The sequence below is a fragment of the Ovis canadensis genome, chromosome 14 (assembly GCF_042477335.2).
Source record: "Ovis canadensis isolate MfBH-ARS-UI-01 breed Bighorn chromosome 14, ARS-UI_OviCan_v2, whole genome shotgun sequence".
Lineage (NCBI taxonomy): Eukaryota > Metazoa > Chordata > Mammalia > Artiodactyla > Bovidae > Ovis > Ovis canadensis.
Window position 1 is genome coordinate 32,394,710 of NC_091258.1, and position 25,509 is coordinate 32,420,218.

General features: G+C 47.0%; 1 pseudogene; it reads right to left on the reverse strand.

Moving 5' to 3' along the window:
• Positions 1 to 22,127: 22,127 nt before the first annotated feature.
• Positions 22,128 to 23,419, reverse strand: LOC138418707 (protein ABHD18 pseudogene; annotated as a pseudogene).
• Positions 23,420 to 25,509: the final 2,090 nt, after the last annotated feature.

Genomic DNA, 25,509 nt, shown 5'->3' on the forward strand with positions numbered 1-25,509 from the left:
TGCTTCTCCATTCCTCAACATAGTCTCTGCTGTCCTCTGGCACTCAGGGGCTCTGCCACGTTCCAAGCCGCACCCCCACACTCACCTCTAAGGATGTCTAGGCCTGCTGCACGCACAAATCTCTCCTCAGCCCAGTGACTTCTTCTGCTTTATTTCCTCTTCAGTTCCCTGGCTCTGAACAGTTACACACAGGTTGTGAGTCATGTGGGGGTTCCATCCACGTGCACAATTTTTCAAAAGCCTGAATGTTTTCCTTCTACCTGGCAATGCTATTGCTCCGCCATTTTTCTCAGGATGTGATTACCAGGATGCCCAAGATTCGCTGTAAGACCACAAATGCTCTGCTTATAGTGTGGCTACACTTGAGACGCTTAAGTGTGTAGGGCTCTGATCAATTTCTGGTATAGATGTTTGGAGTATTTGGTGGTCGTTGATGATACTTCTGGAACATTTTTTTTTTAGTGACATGAGCCAAATTCCACAATGTATTAGGAGAAAAAAGTAGATGATGAAACACGCTTTGTAATAGATCTAATTTTGTTCATACAAAAGTCTGTATAAATGTACTAAAAGTTAGCAGTGAATATACTGACTGCATAGATTACTGTGACCACAAAAGATTCTGACATTTTCATCTTTTTCTTTTATCAGTATCATACACATCAAAACCCGTGTTTGACTGAGTGACAGGATACGCAGGGAGGTGGCTAGGAAGGGCCACATATCAGGAGATAACAGGAGTGACAACGTCTGTGAGCTGTCAATCAGATACTGCTGGGGCATTTGGGAGCTTGGGTGGTGATTCTGGAAGTTATTGGCTCAGTGGTAAAGAATCTGCCTGCAATGCCAGAGACATGCAGGAGACATGAGTTTGATTTCTGGGTCGGGAAGATCCTCTGGAGTAGGAAATGGCAACCCGCTTCTGTGTTCTTGCCTGTAAAATTCTACGGACAGAGGAGGCTGGTGGGCTACATACAGTCCATAGGGTTGCAAAAAGTTGGACACGACTGAGAACACGCATGTAGCGTGATGAAGATACTTGTGTGTCCACCAGTTTTCAAGTTCTCTTCTGGCAGTCCTGGAGAGAAAAGACTGCTCTTGGGGAACGGGAAGGGAGACTGGAGGGGCCATGGAGGTCTGAAGGCATTAGGACCCCACAGTGTGTGAGGCAGCAACAGGCCAATGACCGGATCAAAACAGAAGCTATTCCCAGACCAGGAGGACCATTCTGGGCGAGGGGATCTTGAAGGGAAGACAAGGAACTGCGAGGATCACACTGGGGACACCGAGGCAGCCACTCAGGCATTAGGTGGCCAAGGAAGAAAACAGTGTTCAGGTTGGCTTGGTGTAAGCAGGCTTGGCTGAAATCGGGCCCCGCCCTTTTCACTCCATTCTCCGCTTGGTGTTGTCCTTCGTGCTGTTGCCAGGACACTCACAGCCTTCATCTTCATTCCCTAAACGCATAGGATGGAGAGGTTCGCAACCCACTCCAGTACTCTTGCCTGGAAAATCCCATGGATGGAGGAGCCTGGTAGGCTACAGTCCATGGGGTCGCTAAGAGTCGGACACGACTGAATGACTTCACTTTCACTTTTCACTTTCATGCATTGGAGAAGGAAATGGCAACCCACTCCAGTGTTCTTTTCTGGAGAATTCCAGGGACGGTGGAGCCTGGTGGGCTGCTGTCTAGGGGTTCGCACAGAGTCGGACACGACTGATGCAACTTAGCAGCAAAAGGTTAAAGTAGGCGTCTACTGTGGTGCTCCTGAAAATATAAGCTGGCTTCTCCCAGGGCCTGCAGGAGAAAGTGCCAGCGGGCTGGGTCCCTCCGCAGAGCCTGCTGCCTGCTCAAGTTGGGGAAGGGGGAGGGAACAAGGGAGCCTCGCCCTCCCCAAAGCCACGCCCCTTCCAGCCTCCTGAACAGGGGGTCTGGACCAGCAGGGCTGGGGAGGCTGGGGGAGGCTGAGATAGGGTCGTTTGGGCCAACGCAAAGGGCAGTGGTGGGCGGGAAAGAACCACAAGGACTGGACGTGTCCTTGTGGGTGTCAGAACAGGCTGGGGGCAGTTGGGGCTGGAGGAGGAGCCGCCACAGAGCTCTGCAGCCATGGGGTCTGGACACCCCCATCGAGACGAGTCTGTCTGCTCCCTGAGTCTCAGTTTCCCCATCTGGTGAACATCAGGTCCTGGGTTAGGTGCTTCCTATCGGTACTCTCCCATTCTTACAAGAATCTTACCCCTAGTTCCCAAATGAGGAAACTGAGGCCCAGACAGAGCCAGTGGGACTTGAATTCAGGGCTGCCTGGCTTCGGAGGCAGGAGTGGCCCAGTGTTTGGAGTCCTGCTCCAGCCTGCCTGCAGAGAGGATGCCATCGTCCCCGCCACAGAGGGGTGCTTGGGGGCACGGCGCTGAGATATAGGATTTATCCGAGGATCTGATGATGGAGGGAGGCTGAGGACACCCTGCCCACCGTGGGCATGACTGCATCTGGCTGTGGCCTTTTTTCTTCTTTCTTATTGAGATGCACCTTGTTTAAGCACATGTCTTCTGTTCAGGGTTCCATGGATTTCAAGCATCCCTACAGGCGTCGGGTCAGCCTCCCAGGTTTTCTAGCGTTTGGCCCCTTTGCTCCTCCCAGGCAGTTCCTGCCCACTTGCCCAGCAACAATCACTGTTTTAACTTCTGTCACCCTGATTCGTTTTGCCGGGTTTGGGGCTCCACCTAAAGGGAGACAGGATCCTGTACACTCAGTGCAGCGCCTGTGATTCTCACCCATTTGCGTGTATCCGTGGTTCTGTCATGGCCCTGTAGGGCTCTTTGTGTAAATACACCATAATTTGTTTATTGGTTCTCCTGCTCCCGGATGTTTGGGTTGCTTCCAATTTGGGGCTGCTGTGAATAATGCTTCTGTGAGCCTCTTGAGCATGTTTTTGGTGTGTGCTTGGAAGCCCTTCTCCTGGGAACACCTAGGAGCAAGCCTGCTGGTTTATAAGAGAGGTGCGAGCTGAACTTCAGACTGTTTCCAAAGCAGTTTTGATTTCTACTCCCTCCTTGTTTTCTTTATAAAACCAGAGTAAATGTAATTAAACAAGGAGGCCATTGGTCTGGGGCGGCTCTTCTACCTTGGTACCTAAACAAATCTAAGCCAGAGTGGTGAGCTCTAAGTCAGAAGATGAACGCCAAGGACGACCAATCACAAACAACCAACAAGGACCACCAATCACAAACAGCCAACAAGGACAACCAATCAAAAATAGCCAATGAGCTTGGCTTTCCCAAACAAGGCACCTGTGATGCTGTCGTCAATCAAATCATTTCTTTGCTTCCTTGGCTTCTCTGTAGAATCCTGTTCTCAGCTTCTAACCCCTTTTGGTTTGATGCTGATTCCAATGCTCAAATAAGCTGAAATTTTTTTTCACATGCCTTAGTTTGCTCTTAAAACCACTTTCACTGAAGTCTAATTTACATACAAAACTTTCAGTAAACACTTGGATGAGTTTTGACAAACATTTTTTCATTAAAGTTCAGTAACTTTAATAGTCACCTCCAGCTCAAAAGAAGTGTGTGTGTGTGTGTGTGTGTGTGTGCACTGCGCTTCTTTTTGAAACTCAGGCCTAATGTAGAATAAGAAAACCCTCCACAAGTTCAGGGAGAAGGCGATGGCACCCCACTCCAGTGCTCTTGCCTGGAAAATCCCATGGATGGAGGAACTTGGAAGACTGCAGTCCATGGGGTCACTAAGAGTCAGACATGACCGAGTGACTTCACTTTCACTTTTCACTTTCATGCATTGGAGAAGGAAATGGCAACCCAGTCCAGTGTTCTTGCCTGGAGAATCCCAGGGACTGGGGAGCCTGGTGGGCTGCCATCTACGGAGCCACACAGAGTTGGACATGACTGAAGCAACTTAGCAGCAGCAGCCACAGGGTCAAGTCTGCAAGCAGGCCTTTCCTGCAGTCTGCTGGACACAGGGACCACCTGGGTCACTGGCGTGATGAGGAATGGATCAGACCCTTCATTTTGTAGCTGGATGCCCTGAAGCCTTCAAAGAAAGGGCATGCCCAGGGTCATGTGATAAATTAGGACAGAGCTGGGTTGGACCCCAGGTCTGGGCCAGTCTTCCTCCTACCCCCTGGGTAGGCCACTGTCTGCCCACTGTCTGCTGAGCTGAGCTGAGGTGTGGGGAGCAGCTGAGTGGGGGTTGTGCTGGGTCCCCAGCCCTGCAGACCTTGGGGGATGTGGGCTTGTTCCTGCCGTGCATGCTGGGCCTTCCCCAACTTGCAGGGAGTGTGTGTGTGTGTGTGTGTGTGTGTGTGTGTGTGAGTCACTCAGTCATGTCTGACTCTTTGTGACGCCATGACCTGCCTATGAAATTATCTAGGTAAGAATGCTGGAGTGGATGGCCGTTTCCTTCTCCAGCAGATCTTCCCAACCCAGAGATTGAACCTGGGTCTCCTGCATTGCAGGCAGGTTCTTTACCATCTAAACCACCAGGGAAGCTCTGGTCAGGGAGTGGGTTGGTCCAAAGGCTGACCTTTTGACAGAAGCAGCCTCAGATGCTCACCTCTAGCTCCTGGGTTGTTGTGTGAGGCTTCTCAGTTTCCCCACCAACAAGGACTCTGAGGCCTGAGACCTACCTTATTCCTTCCTCTCACTCCTCACCCACCTACCACTTCCTGCCTCAGGTTGGCACAGGAAGAATTCAAGACTTTCCCTACGGGAATGCTCTTCTCACCTGCCTGAGTGCAGAGGAAGGCCGGGCCTCAGAGCTTTTTCCTCTCTTATTGTCAAGGGGCCCCCTCCTCAGGCATACCCAAGACTCCTGGGACTTAGCCAAGCTTTGTTCTCATCTGTTGGCTCCAGTAGGAGGGCGACCAGAGGGCGACAGGCTTCTTGTCCCTGCCCTCTCATTGTCCCTCCCAGGAGGACCCAATGGGAGGCACGTTACGTCCCCTGGAGGGTTGGATGGTTCACATGAGGTTATTTTCACAGGCATCTCCAAGCTGACTGTTCTTTTGTACACATGCTGTTTTAGTTGTCAGAACTTTTCTCTTCTGGTCCCCTCAAATGTCAGGGTTAGGAAGAATTTCCCCCACCCTTCCCCAGCTCCACCAGAAGAATCTGGGATTAGCGGGACTTGTCCTGTGGTTTCCCATTGCAAACATCCAACATGGTGGTGTTGGCGCATCTAGTCTATAGCAGGGAGAGGGTCCACTCAGGGACAGGTCCACTGACCTCGGGCCCCAGGCTCGCCTAGATGCGTGTGAAACCAGCCACACCCAGCCTGCTGGGAGCCTGGTCACCATGTGCTCCTTGATGACCTGTCCCTCTGGGCTTCAGTTTTTTCACCTATAGAATGGGAGAGCTCTCCTAGACCTTGGCAGTCAAGTGCACTGCCTATAGGGACCAGACAGGTAATGAAAGAAGTGTTGAGGTGATAAAGGGGATGGGAGAAGCAGGCCCAGAGAATTCCGATTTTTCTCAAAGTCGGGAATTTCCAAGAGAAGTGAGATTTCCCAAATTTGTTAAAATCTGGCCACCAATTCGTTAGCTCTGGCTAAGACATCCTATTCCAGATCCTCTATTCTGCCACTCCGAGTCTCCATTCCCTCTGCGCGGGGCGTTGGCTGGCGGTAGCGGGGTGGGAAGCCCAAGCTCTGGGGACCGAGTTTCTGACTGCCTGCATCTCCCCCCTCCCCAGCACACCAGCTGTCATATCACAGGCACCCTTTGTAGGAAGATCGCCTTCCTTTTGGGGCGCCCAAGCTAGCATATGAATTTTTGATCAGATTGCCTTTTGAATGAGTTGACTGTCATGAATAGTAGGGCAAAGGGCGCCAGCATTGTGTCTTAACTATAACTGTTCCAATTAATTATGGGTTTAATTAGCATACATCGAGAGCAGCCTGGAAAATAATACTTCATGGGTTACAGATGCCCCGGCAGCTGTTACATGAAGTGTGATACCGGGTTGGGGTAGAGATAGTTATTAATAAATTACTCCCATTGTCAGAGACCCTTATTTATACAAATTAGCAGGGGATACATAATCAAGTTTAACTGTATAATTTATAATAATTGATTTCATTTTGACTGACCACTAGTCGCTCACCAAATACCCTCGGAAGAAAAATTGCTCTATTAGGGTAAGTTTAATCCTAAACATAGCTAATGAATCCTATTACTTTAAGGTCATATTTGAAGCTTTTGTTAATTGTCAGAACCATTTTAAATTGATTAGAGTTAAATTAAATCAATGTAATGTTTAGAAAAACAATATTTCTAATGGATGAGGCCGGGCTGACCTCGAATAAACATATTTATCAACCGATTCTCGGTGACGAGCAGGGGAACAGCTGGGCCCATAATTCACACTTGTCTATAATATGGGAAATGTCACCAGGCAATTAGTTATGTCAGGTAATGAATAGGGAGCAGGGGGATGCCCCTCTGGCAGCTGGGGTGGACAGGGGTAGAATGTTCTGGACGGTAAGCGGCGACTCACCATCTCACGGCTTCCCTTTCCCCAGCCTGAGCACAGGGCTCCCCAGCTGCCTCAGTCACCCACTCTGGGAATTCACCTGGCTCACTGGCACTTGGGCCCCTCCAGCTCCCTCTCTCAGGCCCTTGGACTTCCTCCAGGAGCTGGGAGGCTGGCCCTTGGCCTGCTCTTCACCTACTCACCCTCAGGTTTCATTTAAGTAGGGGAGACATCCCTTGATCCCGTCCCCCCAGCCACCAGGCTCCACCAAGTCCCCCAAGTATGGGTTCTTGGGACAACAAGGTACCTGCCCCAGCCGTCATTTTATACCACGTGACACTGATGGTAGCTGATTCCTTGCAAGCTCTGTGGGAACCATAGTATTGTTTTGCAGTGGGTTCCCAGAGTCTCATCCAGAACAGGAACTCCAGGAGGACTTGCTGAATGAACGGAGGGATGGATGATGCAGGACAAGGTCGCACTAGCCTGTGAGTTCTGCTAGAAGGAGAGGGGAGTACTGTCTACCACTTTCTGAACACTTACCAAAGCCAAGTGCTTTATATACATCCAGCTAGTTTTGGGGATATTCCCACAAGGTGGGCAGTGGTACCTCCATTTCACAAAGCAGGTAATTCACCCAAGGTGTCTCAGCTAAGCAATACGGAACCTGAATTCAAACTCAAGTCCAAGAGAATCCAGGGTCCTTGCTGGAATTTTCATCTGGTCAGGAGGGCTTCCTGTAGGAGGGAGTGTGGAGAGCCTTGAAGAAGTGTTTGGACTCCTGGAGGGGGCTGGGCAGATGCTCTAGGCTAACTGCCGAGGGAATGAGATCAGGACAGGAACAGATGTGGAGGAAAGTGGTGGTGGCCTCCTGCTACTTTCCAAGCCCAGAGTGATGATGACGGTGGTGAGATGATGGGCAGGGTAGAATTCCTGGGGAAGGTCTAGACCTGCTGCAGGTCCTTGGTTGGAAATGCATTCATCATGCTGATGCGGGCAGTTCACTCTGGCCTCAGTGTCCAGGGCTGTGAAATGGGTTCCTAGCCACGCAGCACTCAGAGGAAGGGCCTGGAAGGCAGCCCTGCCTCTGTCACCCTGGCCAGGCAGGTCAAGGGAATTCAGTGTGGGCAATGGAGATCTTGCACTTTAGCTGCTGCTTGGGACCCTGGGGGCAGGGCAGAGGAGGCAGGCAAACTGGGGTCTTTCAAGCCTGCTGAAGCCTGAAAGAGGACTGCCTTGAAAAGGCTAAGGTGCCCAGGCTAGGAAAAGCATCAATTGGATCCCTGCCTGGGGAGACAGCTTGGAGATTCAACAGTATGCAAGTTCATCAGGTCCCCTGAACTCGGCAGTTTCTAAAGCTGTTGGGTATCCGCCACTGAGAAAGGCAGTCCAGCTTCATGAGGCCCTTCCCCAAAGATGAGAAAACTCAGGCCTAGAGGGGCGACACAGCTTGTCCCCAGCAGCAGAGCTGGAGGTGGGCTACACTGGAAATCAGGTCTCCTGCCTCTGACCCTTCCATCTCTGCCAGGCCTTTCCCCTCCCACTGCATCTGGCTGGCCCTCTGCCCACTGCTGTTGACGACCTGGACTGCTGGTGTGGCGGTGGGGGGAGTACACAGGGACCCCAACCCCGACCCCCCCCAGCACCCCACACTGTGCCAATGGCAACCACAGCTGATGGTTATTGCCTGCTTTACTGGTGTCAAGCAACATTCTGAATGCGTCCCAGGCCCTGTTGTAATTGATCTTCACAAAATTAGGGAACATTATATAGCACAATCATCCCAGTCTTGGGGTATTTCACCTAAGGCACAGAGAGGTTAACCTCCTGCCAGAAGCTGCACAGCTCCTAAGTGTCAGAGCTGGGATTTGAACCCTGGTCTCACTCTGGGGCCTGAACTCGTCATGCTTGCCCAGGACTTCCCCCTCTGCCATGGAAGATTGAGACCTGGGAATAATTTCTCATGATCTCATGCAACCTTATCCTTGATCACAGACTCTTAAAATGACTATGAGTTTTTATCATCAAAAACCATTAAAAAACAAATGTAACCCAAACTGGAATAATTTGGATGATAAAATAAATAGCTGCAGTATTGGATTATAATCCCCCAAATGAAATAAATATACATGAATCCACAGTGATACAAATAAATGACTGACTACATTAAAACATGGGGGGAAGGGACAAGTCTCTTAGAAAATGCCAAATAACACGTGTGGCTGCTGGCAGCTCTGGAGCGGAGCGTCTCCTCTCCCTGTGTGCGGGCTGGACTCTGGGACTCCCATCAGAAGAACAGAGTATGAACAGGAAAGAACAACCATGCTAGCAGGGAACTGGAAGACAGACTGACCAGCTGACCAAGGCTGACCTCACCAGGGGTAAACGTCGTATCATGGAACCTGATGTGGTGTGACAAGTGGGGCATGTCACCTCCAGGCCATTTGTCCCCCACACCGACAACCCAGACTGACCACGAGGAAACAGAGGAAACCCAAACTGAGGGCCGCTGGACAGGATAGCTGACCACAATTCTTCAAAAACGCTCCCGTTCATGAAGACAAGGTAAGTCTGAGAAATTGTCACACACTGAATCTAAGGAGACGTGATGCCTAATGTGACAGGGACCTTGGATGGGAACCTGGATCAGAAAGAGGACATTTCTCTAAAGATCAGTGGAATCTAAATAAAGTCTATGAGATGGTCCCACTGGCAGTCTTTTAGCTTGGACGAATGTACCATAGTTACGTGGACCTTAAGGGGAACTGTGTCTTCTTTGCAAATCTGTCAATCTAAAAATATTTTCAAATGAAAACTTTGTTTAAAAGAATCACTAATATAACCGTAAGGTTAAGCTTCATGCATGTTCAGTCATGTCTGACTCTTTGTGACCCTATGGACTATAGCTTTCCAGGCGCCTCTATCCATGAGATTTTCCCAGCAAGAATACTGGAGTGGGTTGCCATTTCCTCCTCCAGGGGACCTTCCCGACCCAGGGATCTAACCCATGTCTCCTGCATCTCCTGCACTGGCAGACAGATTCCTTATCAGTGAGCCACCTGGGAAGCGCACCATAATGCTAAAAAGACGCCAAACAGTATAAAAGTGAAAGACAAGCTTCCCTTCTCCTGTGCCTCCTTGCTGCCCATCCCCTTCCCTAGTGTTGAGCATTTTTGCCAGTTTCTTATCTCCTTCCAGAAGTATCTTGTCATGCGTCTACACAGGCAGCTCATGCATCAGCAAACATCACCACTTTGGGGTCGTAAATGGGACACACTCTGAACGTGGTCCCTTGCGTTTCCTTCTTCGTGGAACTATCTAATGGGCCTCCTGATTTTCCCACACAGCTGCAGGGTGCTCTGTTGTCTGTCTGTGCCATCATTAGTTAGCATTAGGGTGGTTTCCAGTCTGTAGCTTTTTCTTCTCCTTCCTTTTTAAAAACCATTATTTAGTTATTTTAAATATTTATTTATTTGGCTGCATCTGGTCTTAGGTGGGATATTTTGTTGTGGCATGTAGGAGCTAGTTCCCTGACCGGGGATCGATCTGGGCCCCCTGAATTGGGAGCTTGGAGTCTCAGCCACTGGACCACGAAGGAATTTCCCTCCCCCGCCAACCCCACTTTCTTTCTGTTTTTAGAGATTGGAATATGGCAAGAAAGAAACCACTTTCTAGTGTTTGATAATGTAATACACTCCTTCCAGGCAGTCTGGAAAGCCTGGCCAGTTGCCAAGTGGTCATCAAGGGGAAGAGCTTTTCTTTATGAACTCCGAGTCCTTCCACGCCGCTCACCTCTGTCATCGGAGGGACACGTGTGTCGCTCTGAGCAGAGGTGGCTGAGGTGGGTGGGAGCATAGCTGGGAGAGCGGCTTCCAGGCAGGTGGGCAGCTGGCAGGGCAGCGGGGCCACAGGGGAGAGAATCCCGCTTGTTACGGTGGCCCCTGTATTGATCTGTGTCTCCAACAGAGAAAGGGCTCTTTGGTCGACATTCTCCAGAGGCAGAAAGAGTGGGCTCTGACATCTCCCTACTGGGAGAGAGGGTCTGGGCAGCGGCAGTGGATATACGAGCATGTATCTGAGAACTGAGGAGGCTCTGCTGGGCGTGGACTGTGGGCCCAGGTGGTGTGGGGATGGGCTGGTCTTTAAGGATGAAGTTGGTCTGTGTCTCGGGAAACTCTCCCCTGGCGAAAGGATTTGATGGCAACCGTAAACTGCAGCCTTTTCTCTGCTGTGTAGAGGTGGTAAACTCAAAGTCTGCGTGTTTGAAAATGAATGTGAAAAGTTGTCTGTGTTCCAAAAAATGGAAACTTTCTCATGTTATCTGGACCTCCAGCTTTTCTTGAAAAACTGGGAACTCTGGATATTTAAGTGGAAGGGCAACCAAGGGCTGGAGCTGAGCACCTAGGACAAGCTCTGTGCTCTGCCCCAAACTGATCACATTCCCCAAGGCCTGGTCACCAAAGATAATTGAGTTTGTAACCCTTGGCATAAAGAGAGTGGTTGCCAGGGTCCACAGGCCTGTCCTATCTCCCAGGAAAGATGAACACCAGTCTCACTTTAAGGAAAAGGAAATCTCAGAGCCTAGTGTACTAAAGTACTTAACAGGAAGAGAAGGGAGCACAGAAGGGGAATTTTCTGAGCCAATCACCATACAGGACCCTTCATGGACACACAACGAATTTTGCCAACAGCCCATTTTACAGATGGGAAAACGGAGGCTCAGACAGATCAAGACAGTATACCTGCTATCTGGGACAGGGTCTGGCTCCTTAATAGATATTTTTCAGGATGAATGCATGAGTAAATGAATGAATGAATGAATTCCTGAGTGACTGAGTGTGAATTGTGTGACGGTTGAACACATGACTATCAAACTCTGTGAGTGGGGAGGGGGTGTGCCGTGTGGAGTGGGCAAGTTTGCTCTTGAGTCTTAACCAGAACTCTTCCAGCCTAAATAGCCCTCTCCCCATACTGGTTTCCCACCCTCCTTGGGCTTTGGTGGGTTGCCAGGTAATCTGATGTTGTTGAGGTGTTAATGGTGATTCTGGCTCCTTGGGTCCTCTGCCAGCTGAAGGATTTGCCTTTTTGATTTGCCTTTGCTTTAAACATTGTTGTGGAAATAGTTGTAGGTTAGACAACTATAAAAAATGAGGAGAAAATATCATAGAAATCTAGGTTTGTGTATTCAGATTGTTCCACAGGTGTCTTTAAGTCTCACCACACCTGTTCATGGTAACCAAGACATGTAAGCAGCCTAAATGTCCATCAGCAGATAAATGGATAAAGAAGATGGTGATGGCTTCTGACTCCCATAGTTCAAGTTTAAAGGGTTGGGCATTTCAGACAAGGGGAAACTCCGATTCCTGTCCAGTGAAGAAGCAGTAACTGGATAAGTCTTTGCCCTATTAATAATGCTTTACACATAATTCTCATTTTGTATACGTCATCATTCTATGAGCCAGGTATGATTAATATCATTTTGCAGTTGAGGAAACTGGGTCCCAGAAATTAACTACTTGACTGTCTCTTGTTCACATTTGTAATTAGTAAGGTTGGAGCAGAAACCTCATAACCAGATGTATTTGACCCCATAGTTAATATTGTTAATCATTTTGCTAATAAGGGTGTGGAGATGGAGATGGCACGAAGGAGATGGCAATGGCAACCCACTCCGGTGTTCTTCCCTGGAGAATCCCAGGGATGGGGAGGCTGGTGGGCTGCTATCTCTGGGGTCACACAGAGTTGGACATGACTGAAGCGACTTAGCAGCAGCAGCAGCAGCAGGACCATGAAAGATGGAAGATTATTTTCCTTTTTTTTAAGGATAGGTAGTGTGTTAGGGTGTTCCTGGTGACTCAGTGGTAAAGAATGAGCTGGCCAATGAAGGTGACCTGGGTTCAATCCCTGGGTTGGAAGATGCCTTGGAGAAGGGAAATGGCAACCCACTCCAGTATTCTTAACTGGGAAATCCCATGGACAGAGGAGCCTGGAAGGCTACAGTCCATGGGTTCACAAAGAGTGGGATAAGACTAAGCGACTTGAGCATGGAGCCTGAGTGTGTTAATTAGCTTGGGCTGCGATGGCCCCCCACTCCAGTGCTCTTGCCTAGAAAATCCCATGGACGGAGGAGGCTGTTGGGCTGCAGTCCATGGGGGTCGTGAAGAGTTGGACATGACTGAGAGACTTCACTTTCACTTTTCACTTTCATGCATTGGAGAAGGAAATGGCAAGCCCCTACAGTGTTCTTGCCTGGAGAATCCCAGGGAGGGGGGAGCCTGGTGGGCTGCCATCTATGGGGTCGCGCAGAGTTGGACACGACTGAAGCGACTTAGCAGCAGCAGGAGCAGCCATAACAAAGTATCATTTCTGATTTAGGCCTTCATTCTGCTTGGTTCAACTTTGTTCCCTCTGCTTGGAATGTACCTGACCACAGATAGATAGTTCCTCTGAGTCACCACAGACCCTGAAATTCTACTATAAAACCCTTTAGGAAGGGCTGGGAGGGGTAAATCCTACAGTGGTTACAGCTCAGCACTGTCTTTTGTAAATGGCATTCGTGATGAATTGGCTATTTTCAATTTCAGTTTCTAAAGGTGCAGAGAGACTTTTTAAAAATTGAAGTATAGTTGACTTACAATGTTGCGTTAACTTCTGCTGTACAGCAAAGTGATTCAGTCATACGTACGTATGTATTCTTTTTCATATCTTTTCCGTTGTAGTTTATCACAGAATATTGAATATCATTCCCTGTGCCATACAGTCGGACCTTGTCATTTATCTGCCCTATAGACAATTGCTTACATCTGCTAATCCCAACCTCCCACTCCATCCCTCCCCCAATGCCTTCCCCTTTGGCAAGCGTAAGTCTGCTCTCTATTTCTGTGAGACTGTTGTCTTGTAAATACGCTCATTTGTGTCCTGTTTTAGATTCCATTGGAGAAGGAAATGGCAACCCACTCTAGTATTCTTGCCTGGAGAATCCCACGGACAGAGGAGCTCGGTGGGCTACAGTCCACGGGTCGCAAAGAGTCGGACATGACTGAGCGACTTCACTTTCACTTTAGATTCCACATATAAGTGATACCATACGATATTTGTCTTTGACATTTCGCTTATTGTTATAGTCTCTAGTTGCATCTCTGTGGCTGCAAGTGTCATTATCCACTCCTTTTTACGACTGAGTAATATTCCATTGGATGTGCACCATGTCTTCTTTATCCATTCATCTGTTGATGAACATTTAGGCCGCTCCCTTGTCTTGGTTATCATGAACAGTCAGTGCAGAGAGGCTTAAAGGCACTTGTGGAGTGATCTGAATATGAAAACCTAGATTTCTATGATATCTTATCTTCATTTTTCACAATTGCCTTACCTACACACCTATTTCTACAACAATGTTTAAAGCAAACTACTGTCACAGAATCTTCAAATTAGATACATTCACATTACTTGAAAAATTTTTTCCTGCTCAAATTTCATGGGTTGACTAATACTTAACGCCTATTACAGCAACTTGGGCATACATGTGTGGGAGAATATACACAGTCGTCACCATCCAACTCAATCTGTGATCAGACTTGAAGCTTCTCAAGTGTTTATAGGCACAGGAATGATCTGGAGTCTGGTGGAAATGCAGGTTCTGACTCTGCAGCCCTGAGCTGGGGTATGTGCAGGTGTGTGTATACGTCTGTGTGTGTACATCTGTGGCTCAGTCATGTCTATTTGTGACTACTGTAGCCTACCAGGCTCCCCCGTCCATGGGATTTTCCAGGCAAGAATACTGGAATGGGTGGCCATTTTCCTCCTGCAGGGATCTTCCTGACCCAGGGATTGAACCTGTGTCTCCTGCATTGCAAGCAGATTCTTTATCTGCTGAGCCATCAGGAAGTCCAGGCTGGGGTGTGAGATCCTGCATTTCTAACATCGTTCCCCCCAGCCCTCCTTGGTTCCCAACAGGCAATGCTGAGCCTGCTGGTCTGGGGACCACACGCTGGGGAACCAGGCAGACAGAGCAGCCTTTCAGCTGCGGCCAACAGTCACTAAATTGTACAGTGTGGAGAGAGGCTTAGGAGAGGTGCCTGGAGGGACAGCTGCGCTGAGCTGGTTTCTGCATTCCTCGCCCTCTCCCAGCTGCTCAGTCCAGTGCTGGGCTTGGGACCCTGCAGAGTAAATCGCTAAGTGACCATAAGCTTTGTGAGAAGAGTGTCTGCTCAATGCTTGGCAAGCAGTTGAAACTCCTTAAATGTTTTATTTTTGTCAGTTTTATTGAGGTGTAATTTACATAGAGTAAAAAATCACTTTAAAAAGTGCACAGTTCGATGAGTTTTGACAATATACACAGTCATGCCATAGGCACAATCAGGATATAGAATGTTTTCTGGATCAAAAAACTTCCTTTATGTTCCTTTTAGTCATTTTCCTTCTGACCCCCTAGTCGCTGGCAACCACTGAGTTATTTCTGTTCTTATAGTTTTGCCTTTTCTTGAATATCAGATAAATGAAAATGGGTCTGGCTTCTTTCACCTACCATGATGCTTTTGAGATTCATTTGTATTGTTGCCCATATTAGTGATTCATTCTTTTTCTTGATAAGCAGTATTGCATCACATCTATTCACTGGCTAATAGATATTTGGTTGTTTCTAGTTTAGTCTAACATAAATAAGGCAGCCACAACACTGGAATGTAGGGCCTTGTGCTCAAATAAATTATTTCCACCTAGGAGTGGAACGGCTGGATCCGAAGGTGAGTATATGTTATGATTTTATCAAAGACTGGCAAAATGTCTTCCAAGAGAGTTCTGGCTGTGTCCCATTTTCACCATCACTTGGATTTTTAATCTTTTTTAAAAATTTAGTTATTCTTATGCTGATGTATTAGTATCTCGTTGTGGTTTTAATTTGAATTTCTTTAATGACTAATAAGGCTTCCCAGGTGACTTGGGGTAAAGAATCCCCCTGCCAAATCAGGGGCCACAGCACACACAGGTTCGATCCCTGGGTTGGGAAGAGCCCCTTGAGGAGTAAATGACAACCCACTCCAGTATTCTTGCCTGGAAAATTCCAGGAACAAAGGAGCCTGGTGGTAAAGAGTCAGACATGACTTTGCATGCGTGCATACAATGAGCAATTATGTCGAACATCTTTCCACGGCTTATTTGCTATCCATATACCTTCTTGATGTAGTTCTGATTTTTGCCCAACTAAAAAAATGGATTCTATGTCTTATAACTGATTTGGAAGAGACTTTTTATGTATTCTAGATACAAACATTTTATCCAGCATTTTTCAATATGTATTTTTGAATATTACCCTTCTCCCAACCCTGGAGTCTTTTCGTACATTTTCCCCTCACGCCTGCACCCCGACCCCATGAAATTTAATGCCAAGGATATACTGCATATCTGTTTATGCCCCATTGCTCTTTGGAGGGACACATTATGATATTTAAAAGGTTTTTAGCCCCCTAAGAACAAATTTTGCCCCCTTTAGGGTGATATAGCCTTCACTGCGGAGAAGGCAATGGCACCCCACTCCAGTACTCTTGCCTGGAAAATCCCATGGATGGAGGAGCCTGGAAGGCTGCAGTCCATGGGGTCACTGAGGGTTGGACATGACTGAGCGACTTCACTTTCACTTTTCACCTTCATGTATTGGAGAAGGAAATGGCAACCCACTCCAGTGTTCTTGCCTGGAGAATCCCAGGGACAGGAGAGCCTGGTGGGTTGCCGTCTATCGGGTCGCACAGAGTCGGACACAACTGAAGTGACTTAGCAGCAGCAGCAGCAGCAGCCTCACTGAGACTGTATACTTTAATCAGATAAGTATTTTACAAATATTTGCTCTCCATTTGTGGCATGACTTTACATTTTCTTAACACTATCTTTTGTAGAGCAGAGTTTTAAATTTTGATGAAATCTGTTTCTTTTACAGTTTGAGCCTTTTCTTTTCTATCTAAAAAGTATTTGTCTAAACCCGGGTCAAAAATGTTTCTCCTATATTTTCTTCCAGAATTCTTATGTGTTCATCTTTTACATCTAGGTTTATGATCCATTTCAAGTTACATTTTTGTATATGGTACAACATAATAGTCAAGGATCTTTGCTTTTGAGATGGATGTCCACATTTCAGGCATCATATGTTGAAAATGGGCTTCCCAGATGGCACTAGTGGTAAAGAACCCACGTGCTAATGCAGAGATGTGGGTTCAATCCCTGGGTCGGGAAGATCCCCTGGAGGAGGGCATGGCAACCCACTCCAGTATTCTTGCCTGGAGAAGCCCCATGGACAGAGGAGCCTGGCAGGCTACAGTCCATAGGGTCACAAAAAGTTGGACCTGACTAAAGCAACTTAGCACACAAGCATGAAATTTGAAAATACTATTATTTCCCTATTTCATTACCTCTGATCCTTTGTCAAAAGTAAATTGATTATTTTGTGTGGGTCTATTTCTGGACTCTTAATTCTGTTCCACTGATCTATCTGATATCATTATGCAAATACTATGTCATCTTGATTATAGTAGATAGCTTTGTAGTAAGTCTGAAATGACCATGATTCCTCCAGGCTTGCTTTTCTTTTTCAAGGCTGTTTTGGTGATTCTAGGTCCTTCATTTTATATCTCTTGATGAAAGTGAAAGAGGAGCGTGAAAAAGTTGGCTTAAAGCTCAACATTCAGAAAATGAAGATCATGGCATCTGGTCCCATCACTTCATGGCAAATAGACGGGGAAACAATGAAACAGTGGCAGAATTTATTGTCGGGGGGCTCCAAAATCACTGCAGATGGTGACTGCAGCCATGAAATTAAAAGATGCTTACTCCTAGGAAGAAAAGTTATGACCAACCTAGACAGCATATAAAAAAGCAGAGACATTCCTTTGTCAACAAAGGTCCATCTAGTCACGGCTATGGTTTTTCCAGTGGTAATGTATGGATGTGAGAGGTGGACTATAAAGAATGCTGAGCACTGAAGAATTGATGCTTTTGAACTGTGGTATTAGAGAAAACCCTTGAGAGTCCCTTAGACTGCAAGAGATCCAGCCAGTACATCCTAAAGGAAATCAGTCCTGAATATTCACTGGAAGGACTGATGTTGAAGCTGAAACTCCAATACTTTGGCCACCTGATGCAAAGAGCTGATTTCATTTGAAAAGACCTTGATGCTGGGAAAGATTGAAAGCAGGAGGAGAAGGGGATGACAGAGGATGAGATGGTTGGATGGCATCACCGACTCAGTGGACATGAGTTTGAGTAAACTCTGGGAGTTGGTGATGGACAAGGAGTCCTGACATGCTGCAGTCCATGGGGTTGCAAAGATTCGGACATGAATAAGTGACTGAACTGAACTGAACTGATGACAGAAATCAGAGCTACCATTTTCCAGGGCCAGAATCAAAATATGTGCTATTTTCCGCTGGATGTACAGGCATCCTCATTTGTGATGGGTAGGTGTCATGGGTTGAATGGTGGTCCCTTTCTGCCCCTGCCCAAAAGATACATCCACTTGGAACCTAGGTACATGACCTCATTTGGAATAAGGATCTTTGCAGATATAATTAAAGTTTCAAGATAGGATCATTTTGGTTTAGGGTGGGCCCTAAAGCCAAAGGTAAGTGTCCTGAGATAAGAAGGGAAGACACATTAGGGAGAAGGCGACGTGAAGATGGAGGCAGCGGTTGAGGTGATGTGCCTGCAAGCCAAGGATTGCTGGCAGCTACCAGAAACTGGAAGAGGTGAGGAAGCTTCCTCCCTGAAGCTCTCAAAGTGAGCACAGCCCTGCTAACACCTCGAGTTCAGACCTCTCTCCCCCAGGACTGTGAGTGAACAAGTTTCTATTCTTTCAAGCCACCAACTTTGTGACAAATTGTTAGGGCAGCCCCAGGAAACTAACATCCTGTGGAAAGGGTGATGATGGAGGAGATATTTTGCTAGATCAGAGAGTGCAAGCCATGTACATGACACTGTGGTAAGCTGCCCTAGTAAATACTGCATTTCAGCTATTCCTTGGTTGAGTTTTTCTCCCACCATCTGGAAAGAGAGTTCTGGCATCTCTACTTCATTTAATGTGAGCCATCAGTTTTTCTGAGCTTTTAAGAAAATTTTAAATTTGTATTTATTTATTTATTGGCTGTGCTGGGTCTTTGTTGCTGCCTGCCAGCTTTCTCTAGTTGCCGTGAGCAGAAGCTGGGGCTACTCTTTGTCGCTGCAGGCTTCTCTTTGCGGTGGCTTCTCTTGCTGCGGAGCACGGGTTCTAGGTGCACGGGTTTTCAGTAGCTGCGGCTTGTGGGCTCTAGAGCACAAGAGCACTAGGGCTCTAGAGCTCTAGCAGTTGTGACCCCCGGGCTTTAGTGGCTCCCAGGTATGTGGGATCTTCCCAGACCAGGGATCGAACCTGCGTCCTCTGCATTGGCAGGCAGATTCTTAACCACTGGACCACCAGGGAAGTCTCTTTCTGAGCTTTCTGATGCTTTAATGGAAAGTCCCATTTCCTGTGTCAAAGGAGAGAGTTCACTTATCAACAAATATTCCCTCTATATCCAGCTTTATCTTCTGTGTGTTCCTCCCAGCATTGTGACCAGCATCCCCCGGACCCATTCCTGGGCACCCTCTGCCAGTCCTGCGGGGACCTGTTCATGGGCTCCTGCAGCTCCTTTAGCTTTTCAACCCCACGGGCCCTTTGCAGGCTTGGCGCAGTTGACTCACGATCAGATCCGACCCTAGAAGTTTTCTGGTGGTCAGTGAAGGAGGTGGTAGCAGACTGTGAAGAGGACCAGCACTGTCTTACAAGCCCCATTTAAGAGAGGCTTTTCCCATAATCTCCTCATCACTATCCAGGGAGTGGGCCACTTCTGCAGACTCAGAGGCTTCAAAATTTTCTGGTGCATGTATCCCGATGACCCTCGCCCAAGTTTCAGAGTCCTACGCCATCCTCACCAGGGTCCCGACTCGGTGCAGAAATCTTGCTTAGGTTGGCAGTTGAGATTTCTCTGCGGTTTGGTTCCTGGTGGTCAGCTCCTTCTGCCTGTGATGCTGTCATGAGGGCTCTCGCTGTCTCATGGTGTGCTCCACCTTGTGACTGGTCCCCCCGAGCCTGGTTTTTCCTGGAAGGCATTGATGGTGTTCATCAATGGGCTCCCAGTCCCGCAGTCTAAGTCCATCTTACCCCCATACCACTCCAACCTCAGAACTCTCGCATGAGGCAGTGCACGCGCCATCCACATGGATCCTAGCCCCAGGAGCCCCGCAGGTGGGCGCCTTGGTAACTGCTGATACTACATGTCCCAGACGGTTGAAGACTCCCAGTGGGGTTGTCATGCTAGCTGGCTAGCAAATTTAGAATTGCATTCCCTAAGTCTGTTTCCAAGGACGACTCAGTCCCAATTCTGTCAGTTCAGGTTCCCTAGAAGCAGAGCCTGAGATGAGAACTCAGGAGCACAGGATTAACAGAGAGGGTTCTCTTCTGGAAAATCCTGTAGGGGAGGGGATCAAGTAGGAGAAGCTGAGAGAAAGAGCTGCACGAGGAGGTACCCTCAGAAAACTCAGCCTTGTCTGAGACACGGTGATGGGTGGGAGCTCTGGGCATAAACCACGCTGCAGCTGTCCCTCCTCAGGGCTATGGGCTGCCTTTGCTGCGTGCTGCGGTTTAACTTCCGGGGCAAAGGACCCGCCATCAGCTGAGGACAATTCTCCAGAAAATGGGCTGCTGGGGGCCATTCCCAGCCTACTTCATAACAGCTGGGGTCCAGAAAGGGGCTCTGGGAGAGCACCAAAGCATCCCAGAGAGCTCAGCTAATTCAGAGTTAGCATAATTCAAGATGAATTGTTTTGTGAGGTGGATATACTGTCTTCTGGAGTGCAACTCTATCACGATAGTGAATTTTTTTCCAGCAATATTTCCCATAGTTTACAGAGCACACACTCCTAAGTTAGTAGCACATCATAGTAATTGTTTGGTCCTCAAAATACTTTTATTGCCTCTGTTCTCTACCCCAGAGTTTTCTATGTTTATGTGTATGTATGTTGGGGGTATTTTAGCTACAAACATAGTGCTACCACTCTAATAATGCTTGGAGGATTTCGTCAAGAGATTAAACTATATAATTTTTTGCAGTAATTAAAAAAAATCTTTATCGGATTTGTTATAATATTGGTTCTGGTTTTCTTGGGGCGGTGGCCATAAGGCATGTGGCATTAGTCATCAAACTTACTGTTGGCAGTTGTGACGGGAGAACCGCTGCTCAGATTGCAACAGTATTGACAAAGGACAGCGGGTCCTTTTTTCCACCTGCTGAAGAGGCTGCGCCATGTTGTATTCATGTAAGTGTAGTTTCAGTTTACTTTGCCCTAGTTTTGAGATTCTACCATTTCTGATTAGTTTTTGGGCTGCACCCCACAGACCTGCAGGGTTTGTAAATGCCCAGTCTGTAGACCAAAGAGAGTCCAGAAACAGGGACAGAGGCAGCAAAAGTTTATTTAACAGGGTGTCTGAAGCAGGGCTCCTGTCCTGGAGCCACGCCCTACCATGCACAGCAGACAGCAGGCAGAACGTGGCAGCAATCTTTACTGCCCCCGGGGAGAAGGGGTAGTATTTATATTCCCCATTTATAGGGGGATCTGACGTCAGGTTGGCTCATCAGTTACCATGGAAACTAGAGGCTGGGGCAGGGGCAAGCAAATAGGCAGTTACTGATGAAGCCCTATAATTAAGAGGATTAGAGAGTTCTGTGAGTGAAGCAGGGCCTGGCCGAGCAGGGGGTATACAGAGAGCAAGAGAACAGACATCTTGAGTGGCCTGACCATACAATTGTTTCACATGAGGGCAATTTCAAATTTTGTGTGTAGAATTTTTTATATTACATGATTTCAAAATGACATCATTCTGTGGTAAAGAATGTGGTAAAGAACCTGCCTGCCAATGCAGGAGACGTAAGAGACACGGGTTTGATCCCTGGGTCAGGAAGATGCTCTGGAGGAGGGCATGGCAACCCACTCCCAGTATTCTTGCCTGGAGAATCCCATGGACAGAGGAGCCTGACGGGCTACAGTCCATTGGGTCATTCTGCTGCTACTGCTGCTAAGTCACTTCAGTCGTGTCTGACTCTGTGCGATCCCAGAGATGGCAGCCTACCAGGCTCCCCCGACCCTGGGATTCTCCAGGCAAGAACACTGGAGTGGGTTGCCATTTCCTTCTCCCATGCATGAAAATGAAATTGAAGTCGCTCAGTTGTGTCTGTATTCAAATGTATTTAAAGATAATAGTTGACTGATTTGTAATACTGAATTCCAGGCTCAGTTGACAGCAGGTAGAGTGTACAGTATTGGAGAAGGAAATGGCAGCCCACTCCGGTGTTCTTGCCTGGAGAATCCCAGGGACAGGGGAGCCTGGTGGGCTGCTGTCTATGGGGTCGTACAGAGTCGGACACGACTGAAGTGACTTAGCAGCAGCAGCAGCAGAGTGTCTAGTGCTGTCTGCTTGTTCTTCACATCGTCAAAGAATGAAGCTCCTTTTGTAAGAAACATGATGGCTCCACTGGCTACATACAGTGATCCCATTAGTTGGTGTATTTATGGAGGAAGCATTCAAATGCATCATAGATGGCTCACCTGAAAAGTCCTTGTTTAAAAAGATAAGTACTAATATGACCCCCTTCTAGATATCCGATTTCACAACCAGGCCAAATCTCTTGTAGACTTTGAACTCCTGTTGTGGAATATAGGCATCTTCTATGATGAGGCTTGGGTCAACTGGAACTGAGAAATTTGCTACATGAGTACATTCCTCCGTAACTCCTTTCATAAATATTAAAGATTCTTTCTGAAGATCCTTTCTCCTTTGTTCTTTACTGAGTAGGTGGCATGACTGAGGACTGCAGCTTGTGTAGCTACTTTTGTTGGTTGAAAGTGTGTGATTGAAGCAGTCCATCTTGGAGGCATCTTGTAATAAGAGCCCTTCTGATGTGGCACTGATAGGTGTTTTACTAGATTTATGGCACTCAATGGATTTTGGGGACACAACTTGGTCCGTCACATCTAAATTTAAAGTTCTAGAAGCCAGATCAAGGTTAGTTAGCTTGTCTGCACTGCTAGGGAAGCATTTCACGAACTCTTGTCCCATTTTAAAAGAACCTTTTCCACAGTATTCAAGCATGTGAATAATTTCTTCTTCATAAACTGTCTGTGTATAATATTGCTTTTCTAGTTCCCTCCAATTAATTGATTTACTTAGCATGCCCGTATTGAAGAACCCAGATGCTGTGGACCAAGACAGACATGGAATCAATGGCATGGGCTTAGGCCAGTTGGATACAGCTAAGGAAGCCCTGTGTCCTCCCATGGATATTCCGGTCATTCCTAGAGGTCCATAAGCCTCCCTCTGTAGCCAGTGCAAGAGAGCTGCAGATTCTAAAACAAGAGCTCCTCCCATCACAAAAAGGTCAGACATGTTTTTTAAGCTGGACCTTATCTGGTCCTTGGGTTTCCTGTAGCCATAATAAGGGTTTTCTAACAGCAAAGAGGCCATTCGGGCTTCTTTAATCATAGGACGAGCCGTCAGTGTTTGAAGTCTCCAGTAATGATGATCTCCTGTTCCAGCAAGATGAATGCATACAGGTCTGTATTTGCTGTTCCACTCTTTAGGCACAATAAATTAGAACCTAGCAGTAACAGATTCAATTGGCATGATATCAGGCACATAATGGGCCATGGGGGAAACAAAGTGTCCATCTAGGATCTTACAATCTGATTGCTCTTCAATCTTATCGATGTACACTGGATAATCTCTTGAAACCAGATTCTGACATCTTTCTTGATTTCCAATAAACTTTCTGAATTCAAAGAGCCTTTTGAGATCCTCTGGCCTTCCCCATCCTCTGATAAAAAGTTTTGTAAGGAGCAGTCTCTGGTATAGAATATCTAACTTGTCACACCCATCAGTAGCAAACAAACATTCAGTGGCCGCTTGGCGGACGCCTGCCGTCCAGCTGGCAGAGACTCCCAGCCCCGCAGCTCCCTAGGCTCCTGGGACTCGCCGTCCTCCTGAGCCCCAAAGGCAGTGACAACAGTCTCCCCAGGAACTGAGAAGTGAGAGGTACTCAGTTTTGAATTACAATTAGAATTGGGTCATTCTAATTCACATCAAATACAACACGTGGTATTGCCTAATGCTTTTCTGCATTTGTCTTTCGTGTCTTAATCTGGTAAGAGTTTACTTTTATACATGATGTGAGGTAGGGATCTGACTTTTTTCCTCCTTCAAATGAAGAACCGGATATCATATCTTGCCGGGGTCCAGCCCCGGTGGATCCAGGGTGATTCGAAGGTGGGGACGGAGTCGGCGTCTTTGGAAAAATACATATTTAATCACAGATATAGAGAGATTAGAAATGGATAGTGTAGTAGGAAGATCAGTGGAGAAAAAGAGGCTGAATAACTTGGATTACGTGGAATAACATCCATGCTCCAGATGGGAATTCAGCCAGAAAAACGGGAGCAAGAAAGAAGCGACATGGGGGAATCAGTCTTTCCGGAAACTGATCCGATTTCTTTATTTTTGGGTTTGCTTATATACCTTTTGTTACACATAGGGATGAATACAGAGTCACGTGGGGGTCAGCAGTCCTGACCTTTATCAAAATCAGGTGCTTCACATAAATATATTTAAAAAAGGTCTTAGGGATATTACATCATCTTCTGGCCATGAGTGAGACCTGCTGGCATTTTATGATCCTTTCTTTCTGATAACCAAAAAAACTTATTTCTTCCAAGGGTGTTTTTTCTTAAACCAGGCACCACCCTCCAAATAAAGTTACATTCCTATAGGGTGAGGGTGTAGTGAGTTACAATCAAGAAAGGAATTTATTCAACCCAAGGTTAACATGATTAGTCTTAAAGGTTAATACTTATTTCTTCCTATATGCTAGTTATATTCATTATAAGGGTAGGGAACATGGAGATTTAGCAGCAAACATCAACCCAACAAATGAAAATCCTTTCACCAATGCTCCCCTTAAGATCTATTTAGTCTTAAGATATGATAAAGTTACATTCTTACACAGCAAGGACACAGTGATATATAACAAAGTACAGTGATCTATTACAAAAGAGAAAATCCATTAACTCAAAAAGTCTAGTATTGCTAACATCAAAAACTACCATATTTCCTTTGCTATATTCCAAATACATTGATTAATATATTCCCAGGTGCCTAAGGATATGGAGGCCTGGCGGCAATCATTGACTCAACAAGAAAGTCCTACGCTAATTAAGACTCTCAAAATACTCCAAAACTCTCTGTGCTGTTTATGGTTGAGAGGTAGTAAACAGTCATGTGCCTAGTGGCGGCAGTAAGGATAATCCTGTCACACAAGCTAGTCTGTCAGCAGAGAGGTTTGACCTGAGACATCCTTGTCCCACCCAGAGCAGGGAATCAGCAGCAATTATTGACACAATAAATGAAGAGACCCTTCACCAATATAATTCCTAACCAACTATACTAATAATTTCTAACTCCCCAAAAGAATTTGTCTTTAGTAAGTCTAAAACATCTCGTGCCTCTCAGGTTGGGAGGCTGTAAACAATCACATGTGGCCGGACAAACCTATACAGGGGGGCTAGATAACCTTCAGAGGAGTCCATAAGCTGAAACACTCTTGTCACGCCCAAGAATTTTTATTGCCTTGGAGCTGCACGTTTACTCCTTCTCAGAGAGAAACGGTTATGGGGGAGAGCCCCCCGTAAAGTCAGAGGTGTAGGTGAGAGCGTAAAACAGACTCTGGTTTTGGGGTTAGATGCTCGGGAACAGGGGGTTTCCTGAGGCTTGATCACGCCTTTGCGTATGCCAAGCCTCCTTCCTCATGACCTTTGCCATGGGCGGAATTCCTCACGCTGGCCCCCAGCAATATCTCATTCATTTGAAAACTCCATCATTTTCCTGATTTTCTCTGTATTCATGTGTACATTTCTGGACTTTCTATTCTCTTTCTTTGGTTTGTCTAATCCCATCTGCTTCATGCTCTTTTGAATACTTCATGGTC